At 37.7% G+C, this 21,798-nt stretch overlaps 1 long non-coding RNA gene across 1 annotated transcript in view; it reads right to left on the reverse strand.

Annotated features, from left to right (window-relative positions):
- Positions 1-21,798, reverse strand: part of LOC143658028 (uncharacterized) — a 65,883-nt gene that overhangs the window by 27,294 nt on the left and 16,791 nt on the right. Inside the window, exon 2 of the long non-coding RNA XR_013163079.1 lies at positions 17,908-17,998. This is a non-coding gene — a long non-coding RNA (uncharacterized LOC143658028). The remainder of the gene's footprint in view (positions 1-17,907; positions 17,999-21,798) is intronic.

The following is a 21,798-nucleotide window of genomic DNA, read 5'->3' on the forward strand; positions in this document are numbered from 1 at the left end:
AAAAACAATTGTATTTCTATACATAGGCAATGAATAATCTGAAAAGAGTATTAAGAAAGCAAATTCATTTATGATAGCATCAAAAGGAATAAAATATTTAGGGATAAATATGATCAAGGAGGTTCTAGATTTGCACACTGAAAACTAAAAAACACTGGTGGAAGAAATTAAAGATGACCAAAATAAATGAAAAAACATCTCATGTTCATCAATTAGAAGATTTACTGTTGTTTATGTGGTAATAATATGCAAATCAATCTACAGATTCAATGAAATCTTTATCAAAATCCCAATGGACTTAATTGCAAAAATGGAAAAGCTGATCCTATAGTTCATGTGGAATGACAAGGAACCACGAAGAGCTAAAACAATCTTGAAAAAGAAAAACAAAACTGGAGGACTCACACTTGCCAATTTGAAAATTTACTACAAAGTCTTAATAATTAAAACACTATGGTACCTCCATAATGATAGACATATATGTCTAAGTAGAATAGAATTGAGAGTCCGAAAATAAATCCATACATCTATGGTCTATTGATTTTCAACAAGGGGACCAAGACAGTTCACAAGGAAAAAAATGGCCTCTTCAACATGGTTCTGGGATAACCAAATATACGTCTGCAAAAGAATGAAGTTAGACCCCTACCTCACACCATATACAAAATTAACTTAAAGTGCATCAAAGACATTTAGATGACATAAGGGCAAATCTTCCAGACTTTGGATTTGGGTATGGATTCTTAGATAGGACACCAAAAGCATAAACAACAACAACAAACAACAATATATAAATGGGCCTTCATCAAAATAAAAAATGCATCAAAGGACTGAAGTGAAAAGACAGAATGGGAGAAAATAGTTGAAAACTTCTACAAAATGGGATAAAATAGTTGAAAATCAGATGGCTTGTAGGGCTTAATATCTAAACTATATCAAAAACTCACAAGTCAACAACAAAATGACAACTCAATTTTAAAAATTGGCAAAGGACTTGAATAAAAAGTTCTCCAAAGAAGATATACTAGTAGCCAACAATCAAATGAAAGGATTGCTCAATATCATTAATCATTAAGGAAATACAATGAGATACCAGTTCACTCCCACTAGGATGGATAGAGTCAAAAAGTGAGATAATAACAAATGTTGAAAAGGGTGTAAAATAATTGGAATACTCATATATTACTAGTGGAAATGTAAAATGGTACAGCCACTATGGAATATATTTTCATGGTTCCTCAAAAAGTTAACCATAGAATTACCATCTGACTTGATGATTTCACTCCTACGTATATACCTAAAAGAATTGATAGCAGGTGTTTAACCAAAAGTCTGTACTTAAATGTTCACAGCAACACTATTCACAGTCACTAATAGTAGAAATCACACAGATATTTATGGATGATTGGATAAGCAAAACTTGATGTATCCTTACAATGGAATATTCAATCTTAAAAACAAATGAAGTGGGTGGAACACAGTGGCTCAGCAGGCAGAGTTCCCACCTGCCGTGCCAGAGACCAGGGTTCAATTCCTGATGCCTGCCCATGCAAAAAAAAAAAAAAAAGAAAAGACAAATGAAGTACTAATGATGCTACCATGTGAATGTGCTTTGAAAACATGCTAAAGGAAAGAAGCCAGACACAAAAGGCCATATATTGCATAATTCCATTTATATGAAACATCTGGAATAGGTAAATCCGTATAAACAACAAACAGGTTGATGGTTGCCAGGGCATAGGCAGAGAGGGGAATGGGGAATGATTGCTTAATCAGTACAGAGTTTCCCTTTGTGGTGATGAAAATATTTTGGAAATAGTAAGAGGTTATGATTGTACCACATTGTGTATGTCCGAAATGCTACTGAATTACTGTAAAATGGTTATTTTTATGCTATACGAATTTTAAGTCAATAAAAATAAAGTAGTGTGGCATGTAGAATTCTAATATGGTCCCCAGGATTCCCACTCTCTCACATATATGATCCCCTCTCCTTGAGTGGTGGCAAACCAGTGAGTATCGTAGTATAACTATACCCATGGATAGACTTTATTTTATGGAAAGGAATTTTGCAGACATAATTAAGATCCCTTCTTTAGTTGACATTGAGTTCATCAAAAGAGAAATTATCCTGGTTGAACTTGAGCTAATTAGGTGAGCCATTCAAAAAGAAAAGCCACAGCAGACGCTCTCTGACCAAGCTGAAGTGAGAGGAGAAAGCCACATAACAAGGACCTGAAGGTAGCCTCTAGTACCTGAACCAAGCTGTCCCTGGTCTAGAGCTAGCAAGAAAACAGAGACCTCAGTTGTATAGCCCCAAGGCTACAAATTCTGCCAATAAGTGATGACCTTGGAAGATATGCCCTGAGCCCCAGGTGAGATCCCAGCCCTAGCTGTTTTGATTTCAACCTGGTGAGACGGTGAGCACAGGACCCAGCTAACCTGTATCTGGACTCCTACTGATGGAAATGCAATAAAGCTTGTGTTGTTTTAGGCTGCTAAGTTTGTGGTGATTTGGAGCACAGTAATTTGGAAAACAAAGAAATATAAATGTTAGATAGATACAGATGATGTAAATAGATAGATAGAGACAGACAGACAAGACAGACAGACAGACAAGACAGACAGACAGACAGACAGATAGATGGATAGATAAATCATAGCTAGATAATACATACAGAGTGAGAGAGACAGAGAGAGAGAAAGATTTCACAATGGCAAAGCATTAACTTCAAAGGCTTAGAGAATTCTATCAGAACTTGATAAAAACCAGCTGGCCACAACATTTACACGCGGATGTCAAGTGGTGAGCAACTCGGTGCTCTCTGGACTTTGCTATGATGGTATTGCTCTCATCTACTCGTATTTTACCGGATGCCAGTAGACACCTAGATATTCTAAATGCATGCTTTAAATACATTTAATTGTCTTTGTAGCTAGCTACCAGCTTTCATTCTCTAAGTCTTGGAAATTAATGTTCTTATTGTTGTTTGAAAAATAGTTTTCCTTCTCACTTTCAGGATAGAAGGAAATGCATGCAGCTTGTTAATAGTGCTTTTTCCATATCTGACTGCCCGTCACTCAAGGAGGTAGTGGTGGGAGAAAAGTTTCTGTTTGCTTTCTTATTTGTTTGATAAATAGCTGGAATTTCTTCCCACAAATCCACTGACTCTTAGACACCTGTGGACATCTTTTTTTTTTTTTTTTTTTTCCGCTTGGGCAGGCACCAGGAACCGACACCTGTGTACATTTTGTTCCGTGTTTTATTCCCCACCCCCCCCCCCCAACCCCAGGAGACCACTGACCTTCCTATCCCATGGAAAGAACACAATTGTTTTGGCTTATCTTTCCTGTTTTAGGAGCCAAGGGAAAGGATTTTATTTTATTTTATTTTAGCTTGTTTTCTCTGTGGGTGACATCAAAAGTGCCTTGTCTCCCTCACTGTCAATTATTTTCAGGCCCAGCTTTCCTTGTGCACGCAGCTACCAAGCCACCAAAGAGGAGCAGACGCTAAAGGCCGTGTGCTCCGCCCTTAGCCAAGTGTCTGGCAGTGGCCGCTAATAAAACCATCTGTTACCACAGTGAGTCCAGAACCTGTCACTGCTGCAATCTGGGAAGGCAAAGACTTTTCAGGCTCCTCTGTTATTAGAGAACCAATGGGGCCCCTGAGGCCTAAGTGACTGGGTACATAATTACATAAAAAAGACTTCCATGGTGTTTCCTTTCACAGTGGGTGATCTTAGAGCAGGCTAATACTGCTGTTAGATAACTAACTCAGAAGGGTGAGCTGAGGACAGCTGTTAGAACACTCAAACTGAAGGATTAAATCCTTTAGGAAAAAAAAAAAAACTTTTTCACTTTATTTTATTTAAGGACCGTATATGTACACTCAACACAGAGTAGCTATTCAATATGTAAGATTACACTAACAAACTGAATCTTAGTAAAAAGGAAGAGGAAGGAATGAACACATCAATCATAAGCACCAACAATTTGTGATCATTTTGTTGTCATTATTTCACTTGTTATAATGATGTTTTGCAATATGTGACAATATTCTAGTCTTCAGATGAAGTGCAGAGAGGTCGACTGTAATACATAATATCATGCAGTCTAGTAGAAAATGGTAAAACTGGGGTTCAAATCCAGTCCTCTTTTAGTCCAAGCTTTTGCCTTTCTGACCCCTCCCTATCCCTGTCCCCAGCCCCAAGCAAGCAGCAGCAGTAGTGGCTTTAAAGGTTATCATATTTTAGTGTTATCACTTCTTATGTTCCCCTTTCACTCCCATCTTCCATGCTCAGTGTTTGGATAGACAAAATATAAGGTACACACCATCGTAAGCCTAGATACAGCCTTTGCTCTGGATTCTCTCTGTTCCCTCAACTTGGTGGTCTGGACTAAACATTCTAGAAGAAAACATATCCCTCTTGATGTCTTGCCTTTAAACTTAAGATAACATTTCTCAATCAGCTCCCTTGTTTTCAGTCCCACAAGTGGCACTCTGGCATCTCTAGCTCTCAAGAGGAGAGAGGCCTCCAAGTCCAGAGACACTCAGAACTGTCCACTGACCTCAGTGGAACAGCAGCTCCCAATGGTCTAAACCCCACCCCTTGCCCCTCTCAGTTAAAACACAATTTAAAACTTCTCATTTCTTCTCCCTTATTCTCAGACTCACACACCTCCTAACCCCACCTGGCAAGTTGCCTCTGGTGGCAGAGAAAGGGAAAGTGAAAATAGGGTGCCTTTCTCTGTCACCCAGAATCATTGTCCCTACTTTTATTCCCTCTTTTTTTTTTTCTTGGTTATCCCAGCAGCAGCAGCTTTTAATATCCCTTATTCATTCTTTGTTCCTCTTTTCCATATCTTCTTCCATGTCATGTCCTTGATCTTGTTACTTTTCTAGGACTTCTGTCTTCAGAAGCAGACGTGTTGAGTGGTAGGGAGGGTAGCCAATAAAGTCTATTTACTTTTCAAAATTGGTTTTACTCCATCACAGTGAGATGGTATAAGGGATAGATACACAACCTCCCATTTGGCAATGCTGCAAGTGAAAAGAAGATCTAGAAATCTGTGACTTTCCCTGACTGTGTTTCCACAGCCTCATCATAATAGATGGTAGCTCTGGATTTCAGTGACCTGGCCAAGCTGTTGTTCAGCTTCCCCACAGCATGCTGTGCTCATTTAATGATGAGTGCTCTGAGCACAGAACTGTTTCAAAAGCAATCTAAAGTGTAGCATCTATTCTGCCCCTGTCTCTTTGCAACTCGGCTGGCCCAAAAGCTCAACATGTCCTGTCATCTCTGTGAACCACAATTTCCTTATCTGAAGGAGATTTGTACATTGCATAGAGAACTTCCTATGACAGTGTTTCTCAAAATTTAACATGCTTGCCAATCACCTGGAGTTCTTATTAAAATTGAGATTCTGATTCAACGTATTTGCAGTTGGGCCTAATATTTTGCATTTCAAACACGTTCCCAGGTGATGCTGCTACTGGTTGAGGACCTTGCTGCTTCTTTTTTTTTTTAAAAGACAGGTTTTTATTATTTTTTTTTAATACATGAGCAGGCACCAGGAATTGAACCCAGGTCTCTGGCATGGCAGGCGAGAACTCTGCCACTGAGCCACTGTGGCCCGCCCCCTTGCTGCTTCTTTGCTCTTGGTTCTTCGTTCCCTCCGTGTGTGAAATGGGTCGCTGAACTCACTCACTACTCAAATGGTTACAGAGTTGTATGGTTTATAAAATGCCCATTTATGCACTACCTCATTTGATTCTTATCATAGCTTTTGGAGAAGACAGGACATTGATTATTGTTACCATTTAATAAATGAAGGATCCAAAGCATGGAGCAATTCAGTGGTCTGCCATGTCTAGTTAGTGACAGAGGCAATGCATAAATCTGCCCTTTGGCTTTGCTTCTGATAGTTATTTTGCTATATCATGCTAGTGTTCAATCCTATCATGTAATATTAACCTTCTTGGTGAGAACATTCCACAAGTTACCTCATTTAGCAGCTGTGTTGGCTATGGGTTCTGAAGTTTTACCTAATGTTCTAGGAATACTACCCTCCCTATCCTGAAAATTGGGTGTAAATTGTTTCAATTATGTAAGCATATTTTCCTGGGGAGAGTCCATGGCTTAAATCAGATTCTTAAAGCAGGCAGTGACCAAACAAAAAGTTTTTGTACTGGACAAAGATTAGTTAAAATTCATATAACAAAGAGAATTCACAGAATTTTTTTAAGATGATGTAAACTATTATTTGATATCAAATAGCTGGGTGTTCTAGATGAAAACCTTTCTTTTAATCTAAAAAATAAGTGTATTGGGCTGTATTCAGTTGGGGGAGTGGGTCCACCTTTGAGCAGTGAGCAGAATGGAAAGTGGCTAAGGGGTGACCTGGAGCCCATCTTTGACTATGTGTTTGCACATCTCCTGCACTTCTGACCTGAACACCCACCTCAAATTCCCACCAGGCCCAGATTCCAAGGACCTTCACGGTTCAGAGATCCCCTAGGCCAGGGAGGGCCAACACTTTCTATAAAGGTCCAGCTAGCAAGTATTTTAGATTTTCCAAGCCAGATGGCTTCTGTCACACTACTCAGCTGTACCATTGTAGCTCAAAAACAACCATAGTCAATATGCAAACAAATGGGCATGGCTGTATTCCAATAAAACAGGTGGTGGGCCAGGTTTGGCCCAAGGACTTCTGTGTGTCAATCCCTTCTCTAGACAAAAATTTACTTCCCTAGAGGCAGAGGGTGGTTGCCATGACACCTTCTGGACAAATGCCCATGTTCTTCTTTTAAAGGACAAGGTGAAGTTCTCTACAGATGGAAAATAGCACATCTTTGTCATTGAACATTAAAGGCAGAAGATCAGAGTTTATCAGCCCCAATCCCTTCATTTTACAGATAGGAAAATTAAGGTCCAGAGACTCTAATTGCACCAAACCATGCAACTTGTTGGTGAAAGAAGTCTAAAGTTATGGACTCCATTTTTTCATGATCAAGTTTCTTTTGCAGAAAAGACCAAAGAGAATATGAAAATGGTTAAATTCATGCCCAATCTCTAGTCTGCGAGTTGTTAGAACTTCTAAACATTGCTTCAGTTCTAAATTGGATGCATAATGTTAGAAGCCATTAAATAATGAAAACCATTAGAGTTGCTGATGTTTTGTAAAATGTCTCCTGGGGGACTCAGTCTCTAAACACTGGCAGAGTTCCAGATTTTTGTCCCCAAAGCAGAGTGGGAAATTGAAGGAGCCAGATTTTCTTCTCTGGGGAAGGGAGTTCTCCTTAAAACTTTCAGCTGAAAACCCTAAATTTCAGAGGCCAATTATCTGTAGAGAAGACGTTTCTGCCATATCTGCCACTTGTGTCTCTTGCCTCGTGGGTAAATGTTTTTCGTTCCCTCCTGTCTGTCTCATCTGCCACTTCACAGCTTATGTCTGTTTCTCAGTTTCTGCACTGAAGGAATGTTTTGTTTTTCATTAAAAATGGACCCACATGAGATCAAAACAACTTACTAAGTTGTAAGCAAAGCAATTACTCTATCCAGTCATGTCATGGAAAAGGCATAAAAAGAGCTTCTATTGTGTTCCTTTTACATACCTAAGCAAAGGACAGAAAACATGCAGTGAAGCTTATAAATTCTGCATTGACCTTTATAAAGGTATTTATTTCTCATGTAAAGTACTTGTGATTTTTAGAGCTCTAACCTCTGGCAAATTGAGAATGAATTTGCTTGTTATTCCGAAATGATTCTGTACCAGCGTTGCTCAGGTGCCACTGGTTTTGTGATTATCTTCATATTAGCATGTAGTGATTTTCTTTCTTTCTTTTTTTTTCTTTTGTTTCCCCTTAGCTCTTTTTTTTTCTTTTGTTTCCCCTTAGCTCTGCCTATCCAAGCTATCAAAATTTCACATTCTATGGTATCTCTACAAATATATATATATTCTTAATTTTGATAATGAGGTTGTGCCTTAAGAAAATCTGAACAGTTGCCTAATTCACATATTGGAGGGAGAAAAGTCAAGCATTAAAAAGATCTAGTCTGCTAAGGTTTAAATAGCAACTCGTGCCTTTACGGCAACAATTTTCCTTGAGAAAATCTGCCATATGCTGAGTTTGAAGTCCATCTGCACATGTAATATCCAGATGCTCACTCTCTCCTTTCCAGAAAAGCTGCTTTCTAACTGTACATCTTAGGTGCCTCCAGAGAACTGATCAAGACATTGCATTTTCCCTTCTTCCTTCCTCCTTTTATTTAATAATATATTTTCATTTAAAAAGTAGTACCAGTATAGCTGTAGGAAATTTGTAAACTTCAAAACACTCTAGAGAAGAAAAATAAGCACCCCCAAATCCTACTACTCTCAGATCGCACTGTATGTGCATTTTACCCAATTAAGATCATACTATATGTGAACCTTTGTAATTCCCTTTTCTGTTTGTTCGACTTGGTTGATCATTCCATTATTCTTCACAACCATTTATTTCAATGGCAACCTGGTAAGAATTGGCATTTTATTTATTGTTATGAACCACTTTTTATTGAAAAAAAAAAACCAAAAACCATATATGCACATGGTAAAAGAAAAAAAAGATCCAAGTTAAATTAAAGAGTTTTCAGTGATATGTCAATCTTCCCCTGAGACTTACAGCCCATGTCCTGGGAGGTCAGCATGTTAGTAGCTCAGTAAATGTCCTCACAATTAGAACAGATATCCTCAAGCATATGGGCATGCACATGTCTGTGTGTGCTCATGTGTGTGCACACAAGGAATCACAGAATAAATGCTGTCATCTACACCTTGACCTTTTCCTTAATATTTACAGGGCATCTTTTCCTGTTGATCTATCTCAGCCCAGCAAGAATTTCACCGTGTTTCCCTGAAAGGTCTAACTGAATTTCCTTAACCAATTTCCTGTTGAAGAACTTCTAGTTCCTTCTACCTCAATATTCTTGCCCTACTCTACCAGCATTGACAATTGAAAGAAGCTGAGAAGTATATACACACAGATCATAGAATATTCATTATGTCCAAAAATCCGTCATAGTTTATGTAATAAATGCAATAAAAATGCAGCAACTAACTTAAATACTTTAAGCATTTTGAATCTTCGTGTAGTATTTAAGTTAATTTCCTTCTTGGCTTTACTTTTTCAGATTATAAACATGAAATTTAAGAATGTTCTAATGAGAGACAAATGAGGCTTTTTCTGATATTGTAAATCAGTGATGTCTACTTTTCTACTTTTATTCTTCAGGACAGTGGAAGATTTATTTGCCATAATATATCCAAAAGTATATATTATGTTTTTAATTTTAAATATCATAGATAGTTTTAAAATGAGCACATGTCCATAGTTTTAAGGTCAAATAGTGCATTAAGATTTAGGGCAACAACCGCAAAAATCAGCCCTCTGCTCTAACCCTCCCCACTCCCAAACCTGTTCACTAGAATCTACTCCCCCAACTTCTTTTTTTTCCCTCTCACAGTAGAGTCTATTGCTCTTGGTTGATGTATTTAATTTTAGACAGAATGTCTTGAATTGCTACCACGGGAAAGAGAATTTAGCACTCCTCACTGTCAGACTTATATTCTCCCCTATCCTCCAAAGGTATTTATCTCTTGGATTTAATTAAATCAGTACTTTGTGGGCTTATTATTATTATTATTATATTGTTGTTGAACACACTATTCATGGCAGAGCCAAGTAATGGGCTATAATTATTTTATTGTCTAATTTCTTTTCATTTTTCTAGGAGTTAAACATTTGTCTTCGTTTCCCGGCTGTTAAAACAAATATCAAATAATGGGTTGGCTCTAACAACACAAACGTATTGGCTCTCAGTTTTGAGGCTAAGAGAAGTCCAAAATCAAGATGCCAGCAAGGTAATGCTTTCTCCCTGATGAATATGGCATTCTGGGGCTGGCTGCTGGCAATCCTTGGGTGCTTGGCTTTTTGGTCATATGGCAAAGCACGTGGAGTCAGTCGTCTTCTCTCTCCTTTGAGTTCTGTTGACTTCTGGCTTCTTCCTTTGCTTTTCTCTATATACTCCTGAATTTAATCTTCTGTTTCCCTCTTCTTATTTTGCTTAATATTTGGTGGGATTACCTATCTGGACTCATGTCCTGCTATGTAGGTGTATATGGGATTTTTGTTTTGTTTTGCTTTTATTTATTTTGCAATTTGCCCTCTTTATTTTTGTTTGTTCATGTGTTTATTTTACTGGATCATCTCTTTGGCAAGTGCTGAAACCTGTAGACTGATTCTCTAATTTTGTTATGGTTTTTCTCTTAATTTCCATCTCATTGTCTTCTTAGTTTTATGTTGGGGAAGAAATCCTTAACTTTACCTTCTAAAGCTTCTTTTGAAAATTTTATTACTCCTACCACAGTTTTAATTTCCTAGAGCTCTTCTTAACAGATTGCTCTTTCTCAAGTCATCTTCTTTTCTCTTTATGGCTGTGATACTAACTCTCCTCTGAGGTTACTAATTATTGTATTTTTGAAAAAGAAATTTCTTCTCTAAGTGTTCTCTTTTTCTTTGACTTCTGTTTTCAATTTGTCTTGGTCTCTTCTTTTCGTGATAAAGACATTTCCTCAATTATGTGGGGATCTTTCTGTCCATTCATATTTATGAGGGAGAAGTTAAAATGTTGGTGGTGGTGCATGCAGGCTGGTGACATTTGCTGTAGGAAATTGAGTGGAAAATGCGCCTTTTTCTTGTCATCTTCCCCAAATGGCATAGTCAGAACTGCATTTCTCAGCGATACTTCTTTTTTCTACCAAGAAGGAGTCTCTTATCTCCTTTGGGGGAATGTGTGTACAGTTAGCATGTGTTGTATACTGTTGTCTCTCTAATGGCCAAGAGCAGAAGACTTGGGGGCAGGAGGTTATTCCCATTTAATTTCAGACTTTAACTGAATAGTTCTATTTTCATTTCAAGTTCTCACCTCCCCTTTCTCTGTGCCTCATGCTCCCACTTAATGGGTCTTTGCGATCCATTTTCTCTGAGTTGGACCTCCTTTATTCTACAGAAGGTAGAGGAGGAAAGCTTTCTGGCTTCAGGAGATGGAAGTGCTTTCAGCCTTCTACCTTACCCACACCTTCTGAGTACTTCCAACTCCATTCCTGAGCATTTATATGGTTCTGGGAATTCAAAATATGCTGATTTCTCATCAATATCCCCTCTGGATACTTAGTTTCAGTCTCTACTACTTTTCTTGTTTAATTATTTTTCCTCCACTCTCTCTTTTTCTTCAAAAAATGAGATATCACTTATATACTGTTGTTTCATTTCTTATTTATTTGCCCTTATGTATTAATGCTTTTTTTTTTAATTCCTTGCTGTCATTTAAGTGTAGTTTCAAGCAAAAATAAAGAAAAACATATGCTCAATTCACTGTTTTCTCATTAGGTTTAAGTAAATCCAAACTTTTCTCTTTTCTTTCTTTCTTTCTTTTTTTTTTTTTAAGCACAATTGATAAAATACTGTAAAAGATTACTTCACATGTGTTTAGGAAAATATATTTAGAGATTTAACTTGGGAATTTGTTTGTGGTTTAAAAGATAAGGTTCGTTTATACAAAAAAAAAAAGAAACAATCTGTTTAAATAATCAGCATATGTCCACAAAAATGACAAGGCCTAATGTTAAAAAAATTACTTAGATACAACTTGGTTTATGAATTACCAAAGAGAAAAATATAAATGGCCTTTTCTGTCACCACTGATGCTGTACAGTTCTAGGACATAGTTTTTGCACAATGGGAGTTTACAAAACTTATTTTTCCTCACTGATGGCCCAATATAGATTGATTCAGAGATATTATGCTAAGAGAGGATATGTGCTTTCAGGGCACTTGGAATGAAAGCAAAATTTCTGATTAAAGCATTTTGAATAATTCTTGCTGGAGGCTTTACATCCCGTTTGCTATGAATTGTATATGTTGAAAATCTGAAATCTGCCAACACAAATAATGAAGATAAAAGCTGGCTTCCTGGGAGAAGTACTGTACTCTCAAGTCTTTTCTGCTTTCTGGAACTGAGACTGTCAAAGTAGTTCTGGTCAGGCCATTACCTGGCACGCCTTCCCCAGCACAGTCAGCAGGACCACCCATTAGTCATTTGGGGGTGGCCTGGAAGGTTCTTTGTTCAGAATTCTGGAACCACAGGGTCAGAAAGAGCTGAGTTTGAGTACGGGATCTGCTGCTTAGGCTTGTAAAATTAAGCACATTATGAACCTCTGAGAACTTCTCCATTTGTATAATAATACAAGCCTTAATATTGCATGGAGAATTTTTTGAGGGTGAAATGAAGTCACATACAAAATAATCCTAAAGCAGCAACAGTTGAAATAGACCACATGCCCAACACTTCTTGCTTTTCTTCTCCCCATTCGCACATCAAAGTCTTGCCTTCAAACCCAATGCAGCCTCCATGGAAATGAACATATTATTCAGTTTGAATTTATGTGAGTGAAGCGTCAGCAGGGAAAATAAATTATCGCATGTAATATAGTTAATCAAATAAGTATATGTGCAGTTCAATGGATTGTGAATATACTGAAACCAGAAAGTGTTGTATTTATCTTCAAATTTTCTAGCAAAGTGCCATGAAGTGTGCAGTAGGTACTTGGCACGGGTTTGTTGAATTGGATTTCGTATTAAGTTGTGATAACCCTGAACAAAACAGGTGGAGTGGTTAAAATGGGGGGTCAGTCAGAGCCAGGGTTCACATCCTAGCTGCCCTTTTAATAGTTACGTCATCTGGGGTGAGTTATTAAAGCTCTCTCGGCTTCCACAACTCTAATTTCCCTGACTGAGGGGAAGCCTAGATGTGACTCCACATGTGAAGCACAAAGCCAATGGATGCATCCCTTTGGGACCCAGGTAGGGTGAGGCGAGCCAGGCACTTGCCTCAGTCACCAAGTTTAGGGTGCTGGCCAAAGCCTCAGCAATCAAGATAAGTAGTATTTCAATGTAATAGTTCAAAAAATGTGAAAAGGTGGACAAAATGTCAAAGCTTAAATAAAAATCGTGCCAGTAACAGTGCCATATATGGAGCCATATTGAAACCTAAGGCAAGAGGGAAAATCAGTAACACTGATCCTGTCTTTATTTTTTTGTTTCATAGTGGGTTTTTGCCTTCATTTTGATTTTCAAGATGTGTATTAAAATATTATTTACCTTGATTACTGAGATGTTGGCACGCCCTTAAATTTTGTGCCTGAGGCGAATGCCTCACCCACCTCACACTAATCTGTACTTGAGTCCCTTTCCCTAGTTATCTCTATATTTGTACATTTATATAGTACATATAGTTCACATTCATCTGAAATCTATATACTGGATAACCATCTTTAAAACATGCAGATTAGAGGCGCCATCAACCTTAGAAATTCCCGGTACCAACAAAATGGTTAACATGATTGTATTGGTACGTCTAAAAGTAACACCAAAAGATGGGTCCTTAGGTAAATAAATAAATAGCCCCAAAGAGAATTGATGAGGAAGAAACATTTTCATTTTTGAGATTACCCACCCAATAGCCAATTATAGTTTCCTTTTAACTGTGTGGATTTTGAAGCCATAATAACATTCTTCTTTATAGGCTGATTTCAAAAATTTTATTCTTGCCAGAATTTTCTTTTAGTAACTGAGTACCAAATGACTGATAAGCACATGTATGAGAGAAAATTACTGCCCACTAAATTAGCCTGGCAATGCTGCTAATACCACACTGTGGTCTATGCAGTCTGATAGAAAAAAGAGGAAAAAGGAAAAAAATCATCACCATGACTTTCTTTCTGGAAGACTTGCTTACAATCTGTATTTTCAGTCTTGTCATAGGAAGTGGGTGTCAATTATAATATTTCAGGAAAGGCTTAACTTCCCCCAGCTAAATCGTAAGCTTTTGAATGCTTCCTTATTCAAGTAAATGTCCTCACATTCATAAGGGAAAAGATTTGTTGGCTTTTCCTATTTTATTTTGGTTATTTTAATTAATTAATTTAGTTTTTGATAAAGAGCATCCTTGAGCCAAATCCTTTATGCTTCTCTGAGGATCTTCCTCTTGCATCCAAAAAGTCCAGGTAAGTTGCTCTACACTGGGAAAATGAAAATGGAGAAGGAGCTGGTTGAGAATGCACCAGGATGGAATGGACTTTCCAAGGACTCAGTGCTTATAAATTAAGCTGTGCTAGTAGACTATCCGAGGTGTTTGTGGGTGACTCTCCGGATTCATGCTCCAGATAACCGGTCTACACTTAGGACTTCCTTAAAGGTGTTCTTGCCAAATGGTAGTGTGTGGTACTATTTCTCTTCTCTTATTTTGTAAGATTTTCATGGACAGTCTTTTCTCAGGCTCTTTTCTTTTTGAGGCTCTCTGGGAAAGTTTAATTTTGAACATAATTTAATGGTAGACCTGATAAAATTAAACTCTTCTCCCACAAAACCTTTTCTGTGGCTTGACTTGTTCACTACCTGTCCAGGACCCTCATTGTTTAGGTTGTTTCAGAAACCATTTCTATTTTCTTTCTCTCTTTCTTTATCTTTTAAGTTTTCAAGCTCTTTATAGAAGATAATATATAAAAATCACCTCTTCACAGCATTTTCCTTCAGGAGAAGGAAAGAAATTTTATATTGCAATTCATCATATTGTATGTATTGTATGTATTTTATATTGCAATTCATCGTATTGTATGTGTATCTGTATTTTTTAATAATTTTAATGTACTTTAATTGATAGATATATTCACATACCATGTAATCATTCAAAATGTACAATCAATGGCTCACAGTATCATCATAAAGCTGTGTAATCATCATTACAATTGACTTTTTTTTCTTTTTGTGAAAAATAACCTATATACCAAAAAGCAATAAATTTCAAAGCACATTGCAATAATTAGTTGTAGTAGAGATTCCAGAGTTTGGTATGGGTTACAGTTCCACAATTTAAAGCTTTTACTACCAGCTGCTCCAAGACACTGGAGACTAAAAGAAATATCAATATAATTCTTCAGCAATCATACTCACTTGTTAAACCCTACCTTTCCTGTATAACCCCACCACTTCCTTTGGTCTTTAGAAATCATTTCTTTATAATCAAAGACTCATAATGAAAGTTACCAGAGGAATATGGTGTTCTTCTCCTATGATGATCTTGAAATACTGAGTCATAGATAAGAGAAACTAGTGGTCAGTTATCGATCATGATGTTCAGACAACAACAGCAGGGTATCAAGACTTTGAGGAGGAACTGAAGTTGAGCATGGATCTTTTAGTTAGCCTATTCTTCTCTAAGTCTGAATGAAATTATGACTGCATAACGAGTTTTCAGGTAAGTAAGACTAATTTGAATGGGATGTGACCAGTTTAAGTTAAATTCCTGCTCTTCCTCTCCCTCCTCCTCACCCCAACATAACACACCATGTTTTACATTTTCATTATTTCAGTGCATTTCATCACCCTTACCAAAAGAATAATGGTAGGGAGCTAACACTTATTGCATACTTTCTGTGTAAGGTAAGTAATAGACCCTGTTTCCTAAATGTGTTGTCTAATTTAATTCCCAAACGGGCCTAAAAAGAATAGAGTTAGTCATGTGTATTATTGTTATTATGCATATTTTTACTTATTAGGAAACAAATACAGAGAAGTAATCTGCTCAGACAACAAACCTGGAGAGGCTTGGAGATTGGAAAAGAAGACATGAAATTGACTGTCTACACAGTGTGAAAATTAAAATGATCACAGTCTAGATGAAAAGGTGCTGGGTTAGAGGTCTTCTGTCTACTGGTGACCTTGAACAAACCTCTCAATTTCTCCAAGCCTCACTTTCCTCACTTGTAAAAATAAGAATTTAAATTTGTTGTCTCCTGAATCACCTCTAGGAGACAGATCCCTTCTCTCAGTTCCAAGCTTGGAGACTTTATGTTGCTATCCCATGACAGCAAGTGCTCCCATTGTGCTCTCCATTTGGCAGGCACCACTAAATATTGCCTGCCTTCCTCCTTTACTGGTACATAGGTACCGCGCCTGCCGGAGTGGTGACCTCCCATGAAAAGCAGGGCAGTGCCTTCTCCAAGTGAATTAAACTAATGATGCATTCACTTAATTCGGTGATGAGAGGGCTTCAGGCTTTGTTCTAAGTCATGAAATGACTCCCTTATCATCAGGGTGTGGAAGAGTGTAGGGTAAATGGCACAGATGAGTCTGAGTCTTCCCCCTGGCAGAGATGAGAGAAAACCAAGATCATAAAGTATCTATTTTGTTGATAGAGGCAATTTTCATGAGCTTAAGGAGTGAAGATCAGAGTACAGTTGCTAGTTATTCCATCCCCATTTAGTCCTTTCAGTTTTCATTTTATTGCTAGAGCTTTTATCTGGGTCAGATGCCATTGCTGGAGAGGTCGATGATTTGATTCATCTTAACCCGTAGGCCAGAGGTCTACTTTTAAGAACTTTTCTCTGTCAGTCTGGTAAAAAGATGAGCCTCCAAAACCCATGCAGCTGAGATATTTATAACCGTTGATTTTATGAGTGCCGGCCTCATAATAGTAACAAGACTTAAGTGTTTGTTCAAGGTGTCTGGCTTACGTCGTCAAGAGCAACAAGAAATCCTTAGTCATCCTCTGGCCTGAATTTCTATGAGGTATTATTAGCCCTAGGATTCATGAAACCTTTTTCCCAAATGACTTAAAAAGGAGCCACTCTTCAAAAAAGTTTTCTATAAGTAATTATTTGTTTTCTCAAAATATTACATCTGATATGAAAGATCAAGCATTTGGAATCCTTGGCAAGGTTTTTGACACATTTAATATTTGCTGTACAAGTTTTGCTTCCAGGTAAAGTTCAAGGTGGGGGATAGAAATAGATTGTGCATTTTGGGGGCATATTTTATATATTGTCTCCATTTTAGATGTAGAAGGGCTACACATCCTACCTAGGCAAGCAAGATTTAGATTTCTATCTCCTAAACCTCCTTGACAACGCTTTCTATGAAACTGCTCTTTTATTTTATTTACTTTTTATGAAATCTGTTCTTCTCCTCTCCTTTCTCTATCTTTGAAATAAAGAAATAGCTACCTAATTCTCTGCCTTTACACTTCTCTTGTACACCTCCCCCCTTTTTTTCTATTTTCTTAAAGAGCTGACCTTACCTATCTTTTCTGAGTGATTTCTATTTGTTATAATCTTCTAACTTCTCCATCTCAATCTGAGGGAATCCATTGAAATCATTGCCTCAAAATTTCACAAGTGTGGTGGAACTAAAATCGATTTACTTCAAATGCTCATATCCTAAGTAATTGCTGTTACAGCTTTGGAAGTAAACAACCAGAAGTCACAATAGATGGAATCTCATGGGATCTCCTTTGGTTTTGTTGTTGTTTTGTTATTAATGTTTGAATACTTTTATTCGTCACCTGATAGAGAAACATCCAGGAAATCCTTCCTCAGATGAAAGTTGGAGAAAAGGGAGTTATTTCAAGACAATGTGGTCGCTCCCTCTAGTCCTCTGGGTTTCCTACTTGCCTGTTGTTAGGGACACTAATGCCACACAAGTAGCCTTAGTATATATGAAAAATAGTGTGTGTCTTAGTAGCATTTTCATTTCATATGTGAAAGACTATGGGTCCCTAACATATCTCAGTTATTCAAAGAGAAAGAAAAAGTGTTCAACAAACCCACTCTTAAAATCAAGAAAGGAAACATTCATATTTTTCAGTAAATAAACAATCCCAGTAAATAGTACAGACGTATATTATATCCACATGAAGAAGGTATTGAGAAAGAAGGCTACACAGGCTGAGCAGGAGAACAAAAGGCACGTGAAAAAGAGGGGAAAATGTAATGTCAGAGGAAATCCCAGTAAGCTGTGACATAACTAACCTGGTAGAAGTTGCAATGACAGTACGCTCTTCCCCAATATTCACTCTGGCCATCAGTACCACTTTTCTCTGAAATGTGTGAAACCTGTTTCCTGGGAGAGTTAGGAAGATTGAAATAGTCAGTATAAGTAGAATACATAGAAGGAAGCCTGGCACATGATAAGTGATAAGTAAGTGTTCGCTGCTGCTTCTGGCATGATTGACTCTCCTGGGGTGCAGACGCCCGTGTGCATTTCTGTGTGAGTGAGGGTGCATCCCTCAAATGCTAGAGAAAACCTGAAAGTCACTTTCACATAACACAATGAATAATCCTGACTTTCTTTATTCTCTCAGCCTGTAAGACGATGCCTGAAGATGACATTTGGAGTCAGGGTTTCTTGAGTATGTTTTTTGCTTGTCTGTTTATATGCTAATTTAATTTTTGACTAAGTCTAAGAAGATAAAAGTGAGAGCAAAAGATGAGGTTGTTTAGTCTATTTGAGCTAATAGATCCCTGCACTTTTCAACAGTCTATAGAATCTGCTAAATCTGAGTCCACACTCAGAAGCTAATATAACATGACTTTGAACTGAGACCATGCAGCTCTAAATAGAGATGAGTTTTATGTCCTATATATCAGTTCATCTGTCGTAGATTTTTACAGTACCGTATTAAAGGGTTTTCTCCATATAAAATGGGTGGTATTCAAAAGTATTCAGTAAATGCTAATTCCCTATGCCCTTCTTTTTCTCTACGGTGGAAATTAAAGCCAGAAGAATTCATTTTATTTCTATTTTTCAGAAATAACTTCTATAAAAAAATCAATGTTTTAAACTTGCTAATTATGCTGACAATTAATGCAATTAATTATATTGACAAATATAGTAACTAATTATTAGGCTTTAGGCCATACAATTTCTAGAGAGGCAACAATCAACCTTCTTTAATGCTTTTTTTCCCCTCCCATTCTTCAAAAGCAGTAAAAAGCAAATTATATTCTTTCTCCATGGAAGCCAGTTTAGATATGTTTCAGGATACAAACCTTTGAACCACTAGGGGCTTATCGTCACTGAGATAGAAAGCTATTTGAATGATCTGCTTGATTTTATAACACCGAATCTAGAGCATCAGGAATTTTTCTCTCCTGAAATGCCCTATGGTGTCCACCAACACTTGTGGCTTTACCAATGGAGCTGAGAAGGTAATATATGCAGCTGATTAACTGGTAGGCAGTTGTCTATGTCTCAGCCATGACTATGGTTGATTTTTTGTGTGTGTGCTGCTGCAGGCTAAAAGGGGTATGTTTGCTTCTGTTCATATCAGCCACCACCAGATCACCACTTCCTGAAGGCTGCTAAAAGAATATCTCCTTTTCCAACCTGGGTTCTCAGTGGGGAAGATTTGTTCTGCCTACGGAAACAGTCTAGGTTTGTTGTCTTTAGAAAAGCAGGGATATTAATAGGATCTGGTCCACATAGAGTAATGTTCCAGACTACATGCCAGACGGTGATTTTGTTTCATTAAAAAAGTCTTTTCATCAGAATATTTCTCCTTGAATTTGCTGGCTGTTTACAAAACACTTGACCATAAGTGGCTTATTGATTTTGTAAAACTGAGTCAAACACAATAGTTGGGAGAGTTTGGATTCTTTAATTAATTAATTATTTATTTATTTTTACGTGGGCAGGTACACCAGGAATTGAACCTGGGTCTCCGGCGTGGCACACAGGAACTCTGCCTGCTGAGCTACCATGGCCCACCCTCTTTAATTTATTTTTAATTAAATCATAAAAGAAATACCCACTTTTTCTATTGCGAGAAATCAGAAATGATAGAAAGGCATGCAATGTGATGTTTCTGCCTCATTTAAGACAGATATACTTATTTTTTGGGGGGTCTTTGATTGTGTATTTTGATTTTCATGAGGCATGCCCTGAATAGAATTGTTTCCCTGCGTCTTTTAAGAGCCAGGAGTGAAAACTTGCTTGACTGGGTATGCAGTGCTTCAATTCTCAGATTACCCCTGTGAGTTGAAGAGGAAATGGTAAGGCTTGCCTTATTTTTCAGCTCAAGCATTGCCACCTTTCACTCAGGCTCTTTGCATCCCTGTGGGAAGGGAAAAAGTGAAATAGTGGGGGTGAGCTTTGAAGAGAGATGGTGAAGTGTGTGGAGGGGAACAAAAGAACAAAATAAGAAAATGTGTTTTTGTGGTGAGAAATGTTTCTTTAAAAGCCAATAAAAAATGCTTCCAGAGGGAGACACATCTCAGGAGGAAGAAACACGACCCTGAGAAAACTGAACATCACTATTCCTAAATGAGGGATATTGACTGGCTTTCTTTCTAACTGAGGTGCTTAAAATTTTTTTTTTCATTATGTAGCTAGGTTTTAGATGTTAAACTTTCTAAGGACATTACTCTAGCACCGTTAGGTAGCTATTACTGTTTAACAAACCATCCCAGGTCTTATTGATTTAAAATAGCAAATACTTTAAATCTTTATTATTATATTTGCTGCATATTGGTGGGGGCTCAGTTGATCTAGACTTGGCTCAGCTGGGCAGGTTTGCTTCAGACTTTGGTTGCTGGGCAGTTCTGTTTCCCACCAGAGGCCTGAATGAAGGTGTCTCTGCTCCACAGGCCTCTCATCCTTCCTGGACCAAGAAGCTTACCAGGACAGGGTCTTCTCCTAGTGAGGGCAGAGGCATAGGAGAGCCAGGTCCAAATATTCAACACCTCATCCTTTTAACCAAAATTGGTCACAAAGTCAAGGCCACAGTAAAGCATGGGGTGAAATACAACACGCTGTTGGCAGGAGGAGCCACAGAGTTAGGGTAAAGAGCAAGCAAGGTTCTGGGGTGGGGGGTGGAGTTATTAAAAATCAGGGCCAATGATACAATCTACAATGGGATCTGCCTGTGAGCAACTTGGCAAATACCATAACGAACGTGAGTGCGGAGTCCGTATTGTGCTTCAGATGATTTATTTCTCCCTGTCTGATCACTCAGAAAGCCTTTCTGTCACAGGCACTATCAATACCCTCTATTTAGAACTTGCTGTTTTATCTGTCAACTTCTGTGGAGCCATGGTAACCCATGAAAAACAGGGCTTTGCCCACTTGCCTCACCGTCCTGTCCCAACCAGGGTTAAGAGTAAGTCATTTAGGGTGGATGTGGACTAGAGGGGAGGATCTAATGCAAAATTTTGAAAATATTTATTTTGAAAAAGTAAATTCAGGCTGATGTGATAAAAATGAGTTCCTGACAAAGATCAAAAAAAGGGTTTAGAGTCAGAGTGGATTTATCAAAATGCAAATATTTTAAACAAAGCAGAGCTTTGGAATTGCATACAGAAGCTACTCCCTCAAAGCCTAGTGGGGACATTTTCTAGTTTACATAATGTAATTAAATTCCAGCCTGATGAATTCAAATTTATCCCAAAGACATTATTGGCAACATGATCCCAGGAGGTGAAAAGGCTGAGGAAGTGCCATGTTTGGAGGCCAAGGGAGAACTAGAGAATCATATCTAAAGCTTGCAGCTATGGTTTGCAAAGGTCTCTCTGCATCACTGCTCAGTGGTGATGGTAGGAAACTGGGAACACTTCTGAAACTAGCCTTCACTCTAAAAACCAACAGCACCCACGGAGAGAAGAAAAAAACGTCAGTCTCTGTTCAAAGGGATAGTAAATACACCTTCCTTACAGGGTCATAATAGCTTCAAAGAATAGTGCTTTTCTTTTGGTGTTCATGATTTCTCAATGCCACTTTTATATATTCATATAATTTTCTTTATTTTTCCCTTTTTTGGCAATTGCCAATGCTCCATTTTGAAGTTATTCTTGTAAAAGCTCAAATAAAATTTATTCTTTCAGTTACCTCTAAATTATATCTAATTCCTTAGGTAAGGTAAAATG

Source organism: Tamandua tetradactyla, chromosome 15 (genome assembly GCF_023851605.1).
Source record: "Tamandua tetradactyla isolate mTamTet1 chromosome 15, mTamTet1.pri, whole genome shotgun sequence".
In the NCBI taxonomy this organism is placed as follows: Eukaryota; Metazoa; Chordata; class Mammalia; order Pilosa; family Myrmecophagidae; genus Tamandua; species Tamandua tetradactyla.